We start from the raw sequence: 17,122 nt of genomic DNA, 5'->3' as shown, positions 1-17,122 counted from the left end.
CCAGCCAGCCCAGCCGTCTCACCCGTCCTTTCTCCTCTTCGTCGAGCTCGCCGATGTTACGGAAACGATTGAAAATCAAAATATCGCTGACCGCAGACATCCGCGGCCGCCGGTCGATCTCGCTGATTAATCATTCGGGACAGACCCAGCGTTTTCGTCATCATCGTCGAATCGCGGAGAATCTTCACCTCTTTCCTATTGTCTTTCTCCTTCTTCTGGTTAGCGAAACTTGATCGACCGACTAAAACCGATCAACTCGATCCCGTTGTTTTCCTCGCTTCTTCTTCTTCTTCGCACTTTCATATCCTCTTTTCCATATTTTTCTTCGAATTTTCAAAATCAACCAGCAAATTTCAAGCTTAAAGACTACCGTGTTTGAATAATATCCGTCGATGTATAATATTCACGGCGGATCATACGTATAAAGCTGAAAAGAAGAACAGGATTAAACGAGTTAGTAAAATTGTTGATGCGTAGAGGTAACGGTTTATGCAAAATATTTTCCCGGTTAAAACGAAGGAAATGCGTTCTATCTAAATAGAAATTTCTTTCGTTCTCTACGTGTTTGTTTAACGGGCGATAGAAATGAAACGAGACCAGGAGAAAAAGTAAAAACAAGCGGAACATGGTTTCGAAGAACTGTTATCGTACGACGAGTAAAACAGTCTATATAACTGATTCAGAGATGCAAAGACATTCTTGACGATGACATTTTTAACGACCAAGTAGATCGAGTCAGGTTCAGCGTTAAAGCAAATATCAATTCACAGAGTTAGATAACCGTTTAAACGACTTTCCTTGCCGCCTTTGACGAGTATAGACGCGTAATAATCCTATTTTTATTACACGTTTACTGCTTTCAACTGCATTTAGGATGATGGTCGTAAATTGCCTTTACTGTAACGCGTTATTTTTACTAGCAATTTGTCGTTTTATGGTAGCGAATTATTATCTGGCATTTGCTGATTTACCACTGGCGTAATCTACTAACAGCCAGCCCTTTTTCTCTCTTATAACTTTTCCTATTCGCCGTGATTGTTTAAAAGAAATCTGACAAAGTGCCTGTTGCACGATTTTTCTCCTTCCCATTCTCACATGGAATATCATAGGGGCAAAAGAAGCCTGCAACTAAGCTTCTCGAATGTTTCAGCATAGTTTTTTCCAGTTTTCTTAGTTGAAATTACACGTTAACTTGAAGGCTAGTTAAACGTTTGAAAGAGAGAGGAAAGACGAGAATTTTACGAGCAATAGAATTATCTTTGCAGGTTATTTTGTCAAAATTATGATATCGAAATGAATATGGTATCGAAAAGAAAGGAAACAGAGGCGGAGGAGGGGAAGAGGAGAGTCAATATTTTCTCACGATTTCACGTTGCAGCAACGCGCAGCGATGGAACAGAGGAGTCGGTTCCATCGCTAATGGAGCTGTTACGTCGCGAATTCGAAACACGAAACGCGTACTGCGGCGTTTGCTTATCGAAAAAAAAAGCGTCGATACGAATTTCGGTCGCGTACAGCCGATGGAGGCGTTCCGCTTTACGGCGCGTGACCACCCAACTTAAATGTATCGACAGCGGTGACGATACGGAACACCGGGAGCCTCGATAAACGTCGTTTAAATCGAGTACACCGATTTTCCTTTGTCTTCGAGAGCATGCTCCTTCTTACGACAGCTGCACGCGTGTCATGCTCGACATGCTCGGTTCCCACAAATCTCGATACTATCGTGTGTTACGTTCAGAAAAACCGCTACGGTCGAAGGTGATATTCGATAGAATCGACCAGCGAACATGGCGACGTTAGATCTTAATTGTACAAAGACGTCGCGGATCTCGCTTCTTCCCACATACTCGTTCACTGTATGATTTTGAAAATATGATAAAAGCATAAATATTTCGATCAAAATCCAATCTCTCTTGAATATCGATCAAAAATATCGAGACGAAAGCCCTGTACGATTTCGGGATCGAATACACCATGTCTAAACTATATCCGATTATAGATGCTTACCTGGAAAAACGACGTTTCATACGCATCGACCTAATATTACGCGTGGAAACGTTTAGTGTAATAAAAATTCGTACCAATATATTATCAAACACGAAGTGAAAATGCCGATGGGCGAACAAATACGAGCACTTTATTTAACAAATACCTCGAACAGCGTTGTCCAGTCCCAATAAAGCAGTACGTTTCTATTCGCCAATCTGATTAACCCCTCGTATTTCGTTCCATCTGCGTATCTTTTTCCTCCCCTCCTCTTCTTTTTTGTACTTTCTCTCGCGGCTTAATGGCAACTGGGTCACGGGCCGAAAATATCGATGTTCCATAATCTCGTCGGTGAAAAGGCTTCGCGTTAGCGAGCCAGCCCCTGTGCACACGACCGAAAGCTCTCTCCGCGACTTTTGCTGAAACTCGACCGTCCTTGACTGAATCGAGCCGCCTCTGGTATTCGTCGTTTCGCGTTCACGGCCAAAGATCGCCGACTCTCGAGTGCATCCCGCTGCTCGAAAATATTCGCCCCTCCAACTCATCGGCGGCCCCTTCGTCCCCTTTTTCCTCGCTAGATATCACGAATGGCTCGCGAAAATATTTCGAAGCTCTTGGAAACTTTTTACGTTTATATCAGCTACGGAAAATATCTTGAAATCTCGTTAGAGACACGACTATCGCGACTACGTTCGTAAAATTCGACACGGATCTGAAATTATATATACGAGTTACAGGACGTTCGACGTTTATCGCAAACGTACGTACACCTGCGATTAGCAAAAGTGTACGTCAGCGTCAACTTTTCTACAGAGGATGTGTAGAACCATCTATTTCCAAAGTTATTGTCTCGCCGATAGCCGCAACTATAAACGCGTCATCGGGCTTTAGGCTCGATATTTTATTAGGCTCGATACGAGCGCGGTTCTAAGAATCGGGCCGCCGACAAGGGGCCCGACGCTCTCTGTTGTCGTTGTCCGCCGCCGAGGAACGCGTAACATCAACCATATCTCGATTCGCGTCAGAGACCAGGCAGCCAGGCCGCGCTTCGGAACAGATGGGCTGATGACGGAAATAAAGACGTGGACGGCACACGACGACAATGTATATCGCCGAAACGAAGTGCCTAACGAACCATCGATATCTCAACGGTCCTTTCGCCGAATGTTCGAGAAGAAGGCGTGCGTGACAAAGGTGGCGGACACCTAACAAACGCGTGGATAGTGCGGATATTGAGGGGTGACAAAGAAAAAGAATCGGATCCCATCGAAAGTGGTAAGTTGTAAGAGCCTTTTCAGCCTTGGAAAGTCACGGCTGGAGTTCGGAAGTACATTGTAATCAGTGTAAACAAAGTGTTAAGATATAAATTCTCTCTTTTTATTATTATTTTTTTCATCTTCGATTTCCTTCTTTTTTTTTTGTTTTACGTGACAAACGCGTGCGCGGGGCGCCCACGACTCGACAACTCTTCTCACGCAATATGCAAACTGACAAACCTTCCCACCAACCGCGGAATCTTGGACGACATCGACATCGCCAAATATCGTTATACGTATTATCCAACACGTAGCTGGTGGTCTACAGCGTCGACAGCAATACTTGACATACGGTGTATCGAGTAGCGTGTAACGTCAATTCACATCAGAGACCAGGTCAGAATACAAGGTGAGGATGTTCATGCAGGCTCGAAAGTCGATTGTAAAACGCCCGTAAAGACCGTAACATCCTCGTCGTTTTACGGGGCTCGTTTCTTCACCGAGCTTGTTCGCGCCGAACGTGATTGCAATATAGAATTTCTGATCTTTTATTCAAATTTTTTCCTTATTTCACATGTAATAAGGGTGAAAGTGCGACTCTGTTTTATGCGTTATACACGTGGCTTATACGGTGTTTCACCATCCCATGGAAACATTTCGAAGGAAACCACTGGAAAAGACGATGATAGTCTTTGGTTATGATTCGTAGCAAATGATTCTTTATTCCGTGAATTATTCTCCATCAAACTTACGTCTTCTATTTAAACGTTCTACGTTTGCTTCGTTCGAATCTTCCAACTAACTTTATACGCGATAATTCGATCAAACGAAACGAAGGAAAAATGGAGAAACTACCGTTCGTCGACGCGTTCGATCGATTCGCTTTTCGACCTCACTACCGGCAGAAAAATTGGGAAATGGCGAAGGGACTCGAATCCATTTGCATGACGTCGTGAACGCCCACCGTTTGACCTCGAGCGTGTTGCCATCTTTTAGAATAACGAGCAGCTTTTGGCTCGCGGATTATGACGGGTCACGCGTGCGTCCCAAACAGTAATAGACAGCCACGCGTGTAATTGTAAGACCGCCCTTTCGTAGGGTGTCGCTTTTCGGGGCCAATCTGAAAACAACTGCCGGCCTTGAATTGATCTTCTGTAACAAACGCTTCTAAATCATAATGCACTCTTCGTTCTTCGTACGATCCTATCTTTATGCTCGACTACGGCAATTATTATTTGCGTAATCTGTGTCACGCTATCACGTTATTTGGCTACAGATTCCAGATACAACGGCTCGCGAAACTATTTTAATATTTATACAAATTTTTTACCAATATATTATATACGGCAAATAAAACATTTTTTCAAACTTTCTTAGCGTTGTAACGAGATTTGAAACTAATCGGAAAATGTGATAATATTTATTGCGAGTATGCGCTTAACAGAGATTACGAAAGCGTTTGAGCAGTTAATCATCGACAAGCCATTAAGCGTATAATTTTAACGATATAGTAAATCGTTATAGATAACTGTGAGTGATTTAATGTTAACTGTGAGCCTATTTAATCTTACTTTCCACTTAATCTTATTTTATCATACATTGCTGATTCTACTAATTCTACCGATTCTCTTCTTCTTCTTTGCGGTAAATAACTTGCGAGTTGTCTACATATTTCCACATTGGTTCTAAATTTTATACTAATATAATCACGATAGTCGTATCTGGTCGCAGTGGCAATGAAATTTCCACGCTGTTGGCAACGGAAACTATCGAGAATATAGAGGCGACGACGTGCGCCACGATATCCACATATCCACGATCATTGTCACGCGGGGGTGTACGCGTTGCACAATCTTCGCAACGACTATTTGAACGTTGGCGCGTTAATCGTTCGGCTGCGACGAGTGTGCTCGCTGTATGACCCAATTTCCAACACGTTCGACTCGACCTAGAGTTCTCCGTCGGCGATCCTCTTGCACTCTGCATTGCCGTTGGATTCTGGAGCTCTGGCGGCTCTGGCACGGCCACGAGATCGTGCACTTTGGACCGATGCCAATGGCCCTATTACACAATCCGCTTGCGCCCTCTCCCCCTTCCCTGTAAAGTTCTAGGTTTTCCGCTGAACTTGATCCATCTCCTTGTTCCTCCCTTGCCTTCGCCCTCGCCCTCGCCCTCTCGCTGCACCTGTCATCTCAAATCCCATTGCAATCACGCTTCCTCAATATCAGCGAGGTCTTTTATCTCGACTATAGTTGACGGATGAATTATTCGTTACGCTTTTCTTATCGTTTTTCTAAACTTTCTGGCTATATTATATTGCGTATTCGAATTCGTAGACGAATTTCTTAAAGTTTTCCAAATTTGAACAGACATTCTTTTAGGAACAAATATCCATTTCATCGAATATATCTAAAATGTTTCCGTCAATTATCGTATCGCGATAATAATAAATAATATATTTACCACTGCTTTGGATATTATCGTAACTGTGTTATGCAGATATTGCTTCAATAATTCAATAATTCGATGATTCAAGGAACACTACATTCTAATTGTACTAAATCTTCAGTGTTGAAATATTTTAGCTTCGATCGTTTAGAAAAAACCAACGCTACCGTGACACTTTACTTCGCCTAATGAATTCTAGATAATTAATCCTAAATACTCTAACCGATTCTAATAAACCGCAAGTAATTTCCTGTACGTGTCACGATCGATATTTCTTTCAACCATGAGAGAATATCGCGGCAATTGCGAATCAACGAAGAAGAAACCGAATGAAATTCAGCGACTCGACAACACGTTTCAATGAATTAACCGTGTGCATTAACAAAATCTCATTCACCATGTAGCAAAAACACTGGCGATATTGATTTTATTCGTTGGACGAGCGCCAAGATATTTTCATTTTCGTCTGCATTTGCCCTCAACCGTCTGGCACGGACGTTGTAATCCAAATAACGAGTGGAAAGCTTCTCGAGGAAGGTAGGTGTATTTACACGCGTGTCTAGCATTTCGAGAGATCCGTCGAAAGGAATATTCTTAATAAATAAAAATTTCTTGGGCGGGAGTCTGCCCTGGCCAGGAGAGCTAGCAAAGAAAACCAATATATACAGCGAAAGGAGAAAATGGAAAAGTTTCCGAAGAAAGAGGAAATTGCCTGCAGACTTTGTCGTCCCTTTCGCGTTCTTAGAGAGGCTGGTTCTTGTACTCTCGCCACGAGTACACGTGTGCAAAATTCTCTGGTTGAACGTGAATCGATGCGCTTGATCAAAGAGTGGATTTGCGTTTGAGTATTTCTTCTTTATCGTCGGACTGGAGTTATGGTTAGTCGAGTATAGGGTTGAAACAAAGGACCGGTAATACGGAACGAGAAAATCAGTTTTTCTCTCTTTGCTTCTCACATAATTTTCTATATGAACGCTAGTTCATATTGTTCCATAGAGTTCCATGAGTTTTCTTTCGCGCGACTCCGATGTTGGAACGTTGATAATTAAAACGGACGAATAATAATTGAGAACGAAGAAACGTGTTATTTCGAACATTTGTATCCCAAATTGGAAACTCGATGACCAAAGTGTCAATGTGATCAAAGTACGTAACAAGAGTCGAGGATTACTTGGGTTACTTTTCTTTTTATTTAGTTTATACCATCGATATTATCGTAATTATTCTATATTTCTCCGTTCCAGCTGTTCCAAGGTAGAAGGTGTAGAAAGTCCATAGTCCAAATACGGTAAACACCGGAGGGCGAAGAAAATAATCATTTTCTCATCTTATTCGCGTTTTAATGTTACCATTGTTGCAATTCGACTATTTTCTTTTCAATTATTCCCAAGCTAAAGATTAAAATGTATTTGCTCGATCGAAGAAGAGGATCGACAACGAAAGCGAGCATTTAGAAAAATTAGTATCTTTTAAAAATTATATTACGTTTCTGGTCTATTAGTTTGTGATGTTAATGTTATTCTAACTCGAGTATGTCTTCTTCCCGGTTACTTTGGAGTTAGTCCAGTGGGACCGGACGGCTAGAAGCGAAGAAACGACAACAGAGTATGGTGAATATCGTTGTCACATTCATTCCGAGTCGACGATTAAAGCGAGAAACTGATAGAGAAGCCACAGATATCAATTTCTCTTCTTTCTTTCGTATCGCGAAGTAACTTTATATCTTATTCGACCGAGTTAGAAAATCGACGACAGAAGCGAAAGAACAATAATAGATTTGAAACGTGAAACGATCAATTTTGCCTTTCTTTCGTTTTATCGGTCTTTGCTTCAAATGGAAACATGTGTATAATAGCAAAAAGTGGAGCGGCACTGCGACAAGAGATGAACGAATCGGCTACTCTTCTTTAGTCGCTCTATCTACACTGTCCAATTTTCTTTTCTTTTTTTTCTTTCTCTCTTTGTAACGTTAATACCATTGCAACGCGAACATTCTTTCTCTTTAAATATTCTGATATTACAAAGTGAAGAAATGGCAAAGAGATTGGACAAATCATTTTTTTTTTCGCTTTTTATTTTTCTTTGTAGTATTAGTATTATCGTAATTCTGGTATTTCTTCCTTTCGGTTGATCTAGAGTTGCAAAGCGAATGGCCGAATCCGAGCAGCGATAACGAGAAACGTCACACTGATGAAAATATATATCGCGGTCAATGATCGCGAAAAAGCGTTTTTTGTGTAATTTTCAAGAACGTCGAGAAGCAAAGAATGTTTCGGGCATATTACTCTTTTATACCGGCTGAAAAAGCAAAAATGTCACGTAAAATTGTCAGAAAAATGTCAGAAAAAGCGGCAAAATTATTTTAGTTTTATTGAAAAATTGGTACGACGAAGGTTAACATATACGATATATTGTTACAAGTCTTGAAAATTATCACCACGATTTACCAGCGATCCAATGAACGAGAAACGAATCCTGAAAGCGAAACATTTATGATAATGGTGAGAAAGACGTTTTTTTATTCGCTAGAAAGTACCGTAGGCCTAGGACCGAAGAAAATCATCCGAAGAAACCACCGCTTTGTTGGAAAGCCGTTGGTTGGTTGGTTGGTTGGTTGGTTGGTTCGATGACAAACGGCGTCAGTGCGAAATTGGAAACCGCGACTCACTGGCAGTGCTCGCAAATTTCCAGCGATTATTTATTGTTATTACCGCGGTTTCGTCCGCGCACAGTTGTCGCCAAGCGTGCTCGAGACCGTGAGATTCACGATGAAACGAACGACTTTAGCCTTGAACCCCACGGGTTTTTCGAACGAAATTCTGCTCGTAGCGCCGTCTACATCGGTGAAATTACCACTGTGTAATCGAGGAAGAAACGGAATTAGTTTGCAAGAAGATATTGTATTTGCGTTTGTCGACGCAAATTGCGAGTGTTTGAACTTTGGAACGAACAGCCGTTGAAACTACTATTGTCGGTTCATGGCCAGATTGGAAGTAGCTTTCCTTGTAAAAGCTACTACTGCTATAATTTCTAACCTTGACCTATTTACTCTTTCATATACTGACCTTTATCATGTAAAGTGACATTTAATGGAAACATTATTAGCGATTGAAGCAAATTAAAACGTATTCGGAGGATTATATTAATACGAGGATGATGCAGTGAATACAGTTTTTAGTCAGGCAGCAAGTTTTAATAGAATATCAATGTTCCCTTCTTTTCCTTTTTTCTTTTTCTTCTTCTTTTTTTCTTTTTTTTTTAATATAGCGAATTTTTAATCGGCGAATTAACAAACGGAATTAATAAAAACCAAGACTCGGACTATTTCGAAATTTTAAAGTCCGATATTATAAATAGATGCGATCGAATTTCTTAGTTAACGTTAAACATATATTGCTTCACTAAGGAGAGCACAAAAATCTCACAAATTAATAATTTGCCTTGTTATAACTATAATTTTCAGTGTAAAATTTCGTTATTGGATGTGTTTCGCATGTGTTTCAATGTACATAGATGCGTACGGGCTATGTAACTTACGTAGATGTTGAAGATGATACCAGGAGAAGGAGAGTGGAAAGTAAGAGGTGTGAAGTAATAGGACCAAAGAAAGTACCGCACTGTGTGCGATACTTAGATCAGAAGGCGGTGTGGTTATGGTGTGGAGGGACGAGTGTTTATAAGAAATATTATAAACCAAGTCCGTTCTATGATCTCTCGAGGACTGGAATTGCGATATCTATCTATCTATCTACCTACCTACCTATTTCTTATACACGAACAAAATATGTTACATATAAAGAAAGATTTAAGGTAAAAGATTTATAATCTAATGATAGAACCTAGCAATGTAAAAGTTTGTGTTAAGGGTACTCTATAAATAAGAACTTGATATTCAAATGGCTATATTCGTGTAGGTAAAGTTACCATTCGATACAAGTAATATTACAAATAACATTGCACAAAATAATAAAACTAATAGCCGATTAATTTATGGATCCTTCACGCTAAGCTTCAAGCTATACTTATGCTAACGTTCGTATGTCACTGAATGTTCACTAGGTGCTTTTAGCGTACTCGTGATAAATAGATGTTTTAATCAGAACGATTCTTAAACGGCCGTATTATAGGGGAGATTATGCACCTATTTCGCTAAAGATTAAAATTCGTTGTTAGAATGTTGAAAGGTTGAAGAATGTTGAATGTTGAGCGAGTAAGCACCGTATTTAAAACATAAACGAATTTTCCTGAATAAAAAGCAGAAATAACGCAAAGTGCGTTGATCGTAGCACAGTCTGTTGTATTACGATTATTACTATCGGTACCAAGTCATATACGTATATCGTTGATCGCGCAATTGTAGTAATACCGCAGATGCATCGATACCGGGATGAATAACGTTCAATTAGCAATGAGCCAAACGATTATCTTCTGATGTCCAATAATAACCATATCGTATTACCAGTTACTCAAACGAACAAGTTTACCAGAAATGCGAAACACGAATATACGGAACAATGGCGCAGAGTTATCATCCGATGCCTTCGCGTCGCGATTTGCTTAGTATCTGTAATTACGTGACGCGACTACGCTAATGCGTTGCCTGGATACTCCGTCTAACGGTGACGTATCTACAATGCAATCCTAGCAATATACATACAATCGAATTATTACTATGCGCCAAGTGCGTTGCTCGCTGATTCGGCCGCCGTGTTTCGTCCTAAATATCAGACAAGGTCGCTGTTCGATAAACCGATGTGTCGATCGCGCGACTTCCATCCGTCTACGGCCGAGGTTTCTCACGATGACGAACTTTCCAGATTTCGTGATCTTCTGCCGCGTAAAGCAACACAGATCTCTGCATCTCAGTCCTGTATCAGTCCTGCTGTTAATCTAAAAACGAAAACCTAATCATTATCGCAACTTGACTACTATTTGGAAACGGTTACAATAACGAAATATAATATTACGCTGATAGCTAAGTAAAATAAACAAGAGCTCGGACAAGCAGTATTCTGTTTAACTGAAATCCCAACTTAAAATTAACTGCTACGAATCCCCTTGAATCTTTATATTTCGATCTTGTTCATTCGAAACGAAAAATCATGCATATCGATAAGAATTTTAGATAACGTTAGAAAATTAAGCGAAGAAGATAAGCGAAAGAACAGAGCAGGACTAATTTATGGTCCCTGAACCTACACCCGTAAGTATCGCGTCACGCAACGTCCGTTGTACTTGATTCCATTCCCAAACGATCAACACACCAATTAAAAATCCATCATCCCCTGACGGAAGAATTCAAAGTCAGTACGATCACATTTGCCACGCTCCATTCCCATCCCCATCGCGAAAGAGACGGCTCAATCTCTAGATATCATTACGGTGAAAACAGGCTCGTTACTACGGCATTCTGTCTCGACAAAGCAAAGATCCCTACGGTTGGCATCGTCATTGCGCGGACAAATTCTTCGTTCAACGGCAAATCAAAGAGGCATAGAAAGGGAAAAGGTGCGATAAAGCAGTTAGAAATAGGATGTATTATATATTACGCGGTGGCGCAGAGCTGGCGTTACATGGTAAGAGAGCTGCACGAGTAGTTTTCTTGGTTTTCTTTCATCCCTGCGCGCTGGATCACCCAGCCGTCAGGAACTCTTCTACTTTGGTTTCATCGTGATTTCATCGTCGGTCGCTTCTCTCTCCGTCCTCTCCACGAAAAATATTCTTCCTCTCCACGAGGAAGTAAACGTTTCAGGAAAACCTATTGTACGTTATTTATATCGAGGATCGTTTAAATAGTGTCTGTCGAAACGAACATTTATGTGTTGTTAACGTCTAATCTGGAAATTGTTATTTATTAAATGTACAACAGCGTTCTTGTACGCGTAAAAAGACGTTTCATTCATAAATTCGATAAACCTGATCCGGAGTATATTCTTATCTGTATAACACATTATTTCAACGTACCGCATATAAAGGATTGCAATGATTAAATGAATATTATGTTTCGATTTCGTGTACAATTATCATCAGAGATTAAAGCTCTTGGAGATAATTATTGCTCTAATAATGATAAGGATAAGCTGTTGCAGGAATTAAACTACAAAGGTATCGTATAATTGGAACGTTTATCGAAAATGAATTTGAACCTACTTCAACTGTCTCTTTCCTATCGCCATTTCCGTTAATAATTATCTAACCTATATGGTCGTCTTTCTGTTTCTGTACTTTTCTATTAAATATTCCGGTTTCATGCCTTTAATTTGACTATAATAAATTTGTTAAAGTTTTTCCACCTTTCTATTCCAATATTATTCTCGTCGCAACAAGCGGTTAGTAAAAAATTAGCAAAAAATTAGCAAAAAATTGGCAAAAAATTGGCAAAAAATTGCTTGGGAAATTATTATAAATAAGGCAATTAATAATAATACAATGGATAATATTGTGGTAAATATAAACGGTAAAATGTCACCAAATAAATTAAAGTACAAACTCCCCCTCCAATGATCTACTTATGAATTTATCTTTATCCAGTCTCTTTGTCTCGCATGTCTCTTTCCACAGTCGTTTTCACAAATTACAGGAAATTTTCCTCGAGATCGTTACAGACTCTTTACCCTTGTTGTTAGGAATATACGAGTTGCAGGGACCAAGTTACATTTTTATCAGCCACATGGAAGAACCATTAGAATATCAACTACGTAGTTCTTCTTTCAGTTGCGTTGTTTTCGGATTAAAAGAAAGCAATTTAAAGTTGAAACGCTGCATACAATATGCAATAGCCGGGGTGCGCCTTTACCGTACTTTTCTTGGAGAATTCCTCCGCGAAACGATCGCGGCTGCAGAATGGACAAAGAGACATTTTTATGTCTTAAAGCTGCGGATATACGCTTACTGTTAACGATCGGTCGCTTTTTAAAACTTGCTGAAAATTCGACGATTTCCTCGGGCAACTGGATATTTAGGTTTTCTTAGCTGAACTCATCTATATCGTGTTTCTTGGAAATAAACTAGAAATTGGCATTTACAGTCGATCAGGCTTCGACTAACCAACGAAGGATAGGTGACTACCTACAAGGGTAGCCATCGCACGTATAAGTAAGATAACAAAACCATCGAATAAAATTACGCCTACGAGCTATCTTTACACGTTCTTGAAAATCGATACTCCTCGTAGATCTTTTTACGAATGGTGTATAAAACTATCGTTGCAAAAGGCTGTCTGAACAAAAGGATTAACGAGAATTCGAGAGAATCCCGGTCCCTTTCGAGATATGTGCACGTGCACGCCGATCGATGGAAATGAGTCAGCCGAGCTCTTTCCTACATAGGTAAATAGGTTAGTGGCATTGAGCGTGCGCCTTTAAGGCTGCTTTGCTCTTCCTTACGAGCCGCTTAGTGAATCGATAGCGGGAGAAAACGGAACGTCTCCTCTAACGAAAACGGTGAATCCGTACGCGTGCACAACGGCAACGGGCCATCCCCCTTCGTTCTTTTCCACAACCGTCGTTGCCAACCTCTTACCATTCGGTAACGAACTCGTTAGAACGTAATTTCAGAAACATGCTTTGTACTTGCGGTCAGAAAAGGCCAGGGTTTTCTGTTTCTATATCATCGACTCTGTTGTTGCTCGGCACGTCCATCATTCACACTTAATTATACGGCTATGGAAATGATAGCATTCACGAGCACAGCCGTGTATCGACGATGAAAGTAACGTTAAGTTTGTGATTATTAGGCGGAGCGCGCGTTTTAGCGTACTAGGAGTTGCCGGTAGGAATAACGAAATATCGAATCGTCGCCCTATGAAGTCGACTGCGTAAACGCACTTTCATTATATAGGATACGCACATATATAGGATACTATGATAAAATTGTAACGCGCGTTGTGTGAACAACTTGTAAGATAAGTTTGTTAACGAAGTGAGAAATTACAAGTGAATGTAAGGTCGAACGTGACGTATCTTTCATTGTGTTTATTTAAAATGTAGACATAAACATAATTTCCTTGCTTTTTAATGGAGTAACAAATAAGCGTAATACATATATCCTGAATACGAGGAATATCGGCTTCATTGGTATTAATATCTTAGATGCTTCCTGCAAGTTTATTCGATTGCGTTCATCTTGTTAGAAAGATCTACTTCTCCACAGCGTAATTTATCATAAATGCAACAATTTATCGCACTTGCAACGACACATTTATCAATGAGATATAATTTAATATCATATAATTTATCAATGAGAGGTGACCCCAGTTTAACCGAGCTTCCACCAATTTATTAGTCTCATTCGAACGCACCTACAACGCTTTCTTTAATTCTTTAATTTAGGTACGATACGCATCTATCGACAAGGACGCACTTCCGCTCTCCACCTCTAACTTGACAACTTATTGCCGTAGATTAGATAGAGAAATATAATACGATATAACACATTGTTCGATCGTACTTTTCTAGATTTGCATTACGATGGGGATACTAAATCATCGACGAAAACCACTAATACCATCGAGTACGTTTAAACGACGAACTTTGCTTTTCCTTCTTTCTTTCTCTCTTACGACTATCTCCTTTTCAAATAGAAATCGAGACACGCAGCAGCTTTCGCCTAATTAATCAGCATAGACTTTTAGTAAGATCGAAACGTTTTCGCTCGAAGCTGTTTCAAAACAATTCGAGGATTGTTCTCCGTGCCAGTTTTATTTCTATATCCATTATCTATATCTGTGCAAATTGTTTCATTGATAATCTTAAAGTTAATTTTTATTACGATATCGGTACATATTACGTATGTGTGTATGTATGTAGTAGATTTTACGGCACAATGAACGATTAGTTGTTGTAACGTTAACGTCAGTAACTTTGTTAAAAACGTAATATTATGGAACGTGATTGGTATTCGCTTTCAAGATAAGAGATGCGAATGGACGCGATCGATTCAGACAGCAACGATATTAGAATGCTCGTATAAACGACAAAAGCGATATATTTTTAGAAACAGGCAACACAACGATCAGATACATAAAAGTATTCGCTTCGAAATTCAAAGATTTTCTCTCAAGTTGTTTTACATTCGGTTATTGATAATAATGATATTTAACATTGAATATTCGAAATAACGTTTGTTAAAAATTTCAAGTATTTATTAATAGTAATGTTAAATTTATAGAAATTTAGATAGTAGTGAAATGGAAAGATCGACATTACACATATCACAGTATCGGTAAAATCACTTTATACGAAAAGCATAATATATTCGTATCCGTAATAGATGTCCCTTTCACTCGTACTCCTGAAAATTACGCTAAAAATTACGCTAAAAATTACGCTGCGAAATATTCCCTTCGAAAGATGTTCCATTTCTATAAAACAATTATGTGGCAAAGGTAGTTTAACATCTGCAAACAGTGCAAAGTAACGAAACATACAAGTAGTAGGAGCTAGCTTTACTGGAATAGAATTGTAGCAATTTGACAGGTCGATGAAGGAATTTCAGGTGAAAAATGCAGAATTTCGGGGGAACGACAAAAGGGGGCGCGAGATGGTTGAACGAATTAGCTGGCGCGGAACACGAAGGGAATGGAAAGCGGTGTGCACAGCCTTGCCAGTTTATAATTAGAAATTCTCGACACGATTGCAAATCGTGCACCGTTACAATCCATTCGAGCCCAGGGTGTATCATCGGCTGAGCGGAAGTTGGCTGAAATTAGCCAAACGGCACGATAAATTACGTAACGTCGCGCCTATTATTAGACGCTTCGACGTTTAATTAAAGGTTTAAAGGGGGCTGCGTTCTTACGCGTTAATGAATTTAACCGGTGAAAATCAATTACTAAGTAAGTAGTAGATACTTTAACGAGTTACGAAACTTTTCGCTAAGTGGCTATTTAAGTTTCGTAACCGTGCCGGCGATACCACTACCACCATACGATTTTCCATTCTACGTCGTGGAAATCTTCATTGATTTTTGCTTCTTCCATTTCTTTGAACGTACCCCGTTCCCCTCCTTTCGCCAGCCATTTCGTTCGTAGCTTGATTTACAGTCCCTCGCCAAAGTATTCCCACACTTGTAAACGTCTTTTACGAATATATTATCGATTTTATAGGTTGTGCGAAACACGTTGTAATTAGAGAAGCGTCAGTCTGATTTGGCGATTCATTCACCCGCTTTATTCATTCCATTGGCCAATCTAATCGAAGAACAACTTGCGCTTTGTTCGAAACCTGCCAACTGTAACGTAAACACGTTATAACAACGATCACGTTGATGAAAAATCTTTAATCTTGGAATTCCATTAGCACGGTCCCGATCGATACCGTCCATATCAGAGTTTACACACTATCCATTACCTTCGTACAAGATCAGATCTCATTTTCACGTAATTTTCGTTTAATTCGCGCAAAAAATACAATTCTACCTTCTAAATATAATTGCCAAGAGCAACCTTTTTAAATACTTTTAAATAATTCTCTATAATTATCGTATTAATAATTACGTAAGGAATAACTGTGTATAAATAGTTTATTTGTTAGTGGATTCGTCGAACCATCTTTCCGCTAACTTTCTACATCCATCTTTATCATCGACCGTCACGAGTAGTAGTAGATCGTTACACGGTGTCTCGCTAACGCAGTCCTTTCGTTCCCCTCTTGCATCGTGGATAGACGTTACGATAGAAATGGCGAAACTAGGCGAAACTAGCAATTCGTTCCGTTGATTAGGCGAATAATGCCTTTGTCGCTGCTGTTAATCGGGAAAGATTACGGCCCGTGCTGGACCTAATGAGCGTAATCCTCACGACGACGTATTATCCCTGGATGTTGATTCTGTCGCTCATCGATTGCTTCCTAATTACGTGTTTCGCTGATTCGGTCAATCCTGATCTAATTGGACAGAGGGAAGCTGCGCGATCGAACGATGCATCGCCAGTTTCAATTTCGAATCATCGTCTACGATGCACGATCGTTACGGTTATAAAGCTGCCACCGGTCACCGTTAGGTCATATGTATGTAAGTAATTCGAGACGACACGCACAATGCGCTTTAGGTTAGCTCCATTTTACGTACGAGAATGCCATTTTTTTCTTTTACCGAGTTTTCTATTCTAATTCTGGACTAAAGAGGGGAGTAGACGATCGACAGAAAGTTATTTTCATAAGTGGAAATAAGTGGAAAACGCGTACGTTTGTTCTATCGCTGTATATCTTGTCGAAACGAGTGCTCGAACGAGAAGCGTTATTCTCCCCTTATTATCGCATCTCTTCTTTCGCTAATCGGTTGACCACGTTACGCACGACATGTCCTATACAAATATAACTCGAAGCGATATTCCCCTTATAACACGGTTTCCGCATAGCACGACTCGATAAACTCGGGTAATCCTCGTATAACGCGAATCTTTCCATCACTGGTGTTTTCGTTTTGATCGA

The 17,122-nt window shown here is 39.9% G+C and overlaps 1 protein-coding gene across 2 annotated transcripts in view; it reads left to right on the top strand.

Moving 5' to 3' along the window:
* Positions 1–17,122, top strand: part of LOC117234911 (octopamine receptor beta-3R-like) — a 96,695-nt gene that overhangs the window by 22,853 nt on the left and 56,720 nt on the right. The gene's annotated exons all lie outside the window — the stretch shown is intronic.

The sequence above is a fragment of the Bombus vosnesenskii genome, unplaced genomic scaffold (genome assembly GCF_011952255.1).
Source record: "Bombus vosnesenskii isolate JDL3184/JDL3185 unplaced genomic scaffold, Bvos_JDL3184-5_v1.1 scf7180000013311, whole genome shotgun sequence".
Classification (NCBI taxonomy): domain Eukaryota; kingdom Metazoa; phylum Arthropoda; class Insecta; order Hymenoptera; family Apidae; genus Bombus; species Bombus vosnesenskii.
The sequence above is the reverse complement of the archived record's forward strand: the minus strand, read 5'-3'. Positions and strand labels throughout refer to the sequence as shown.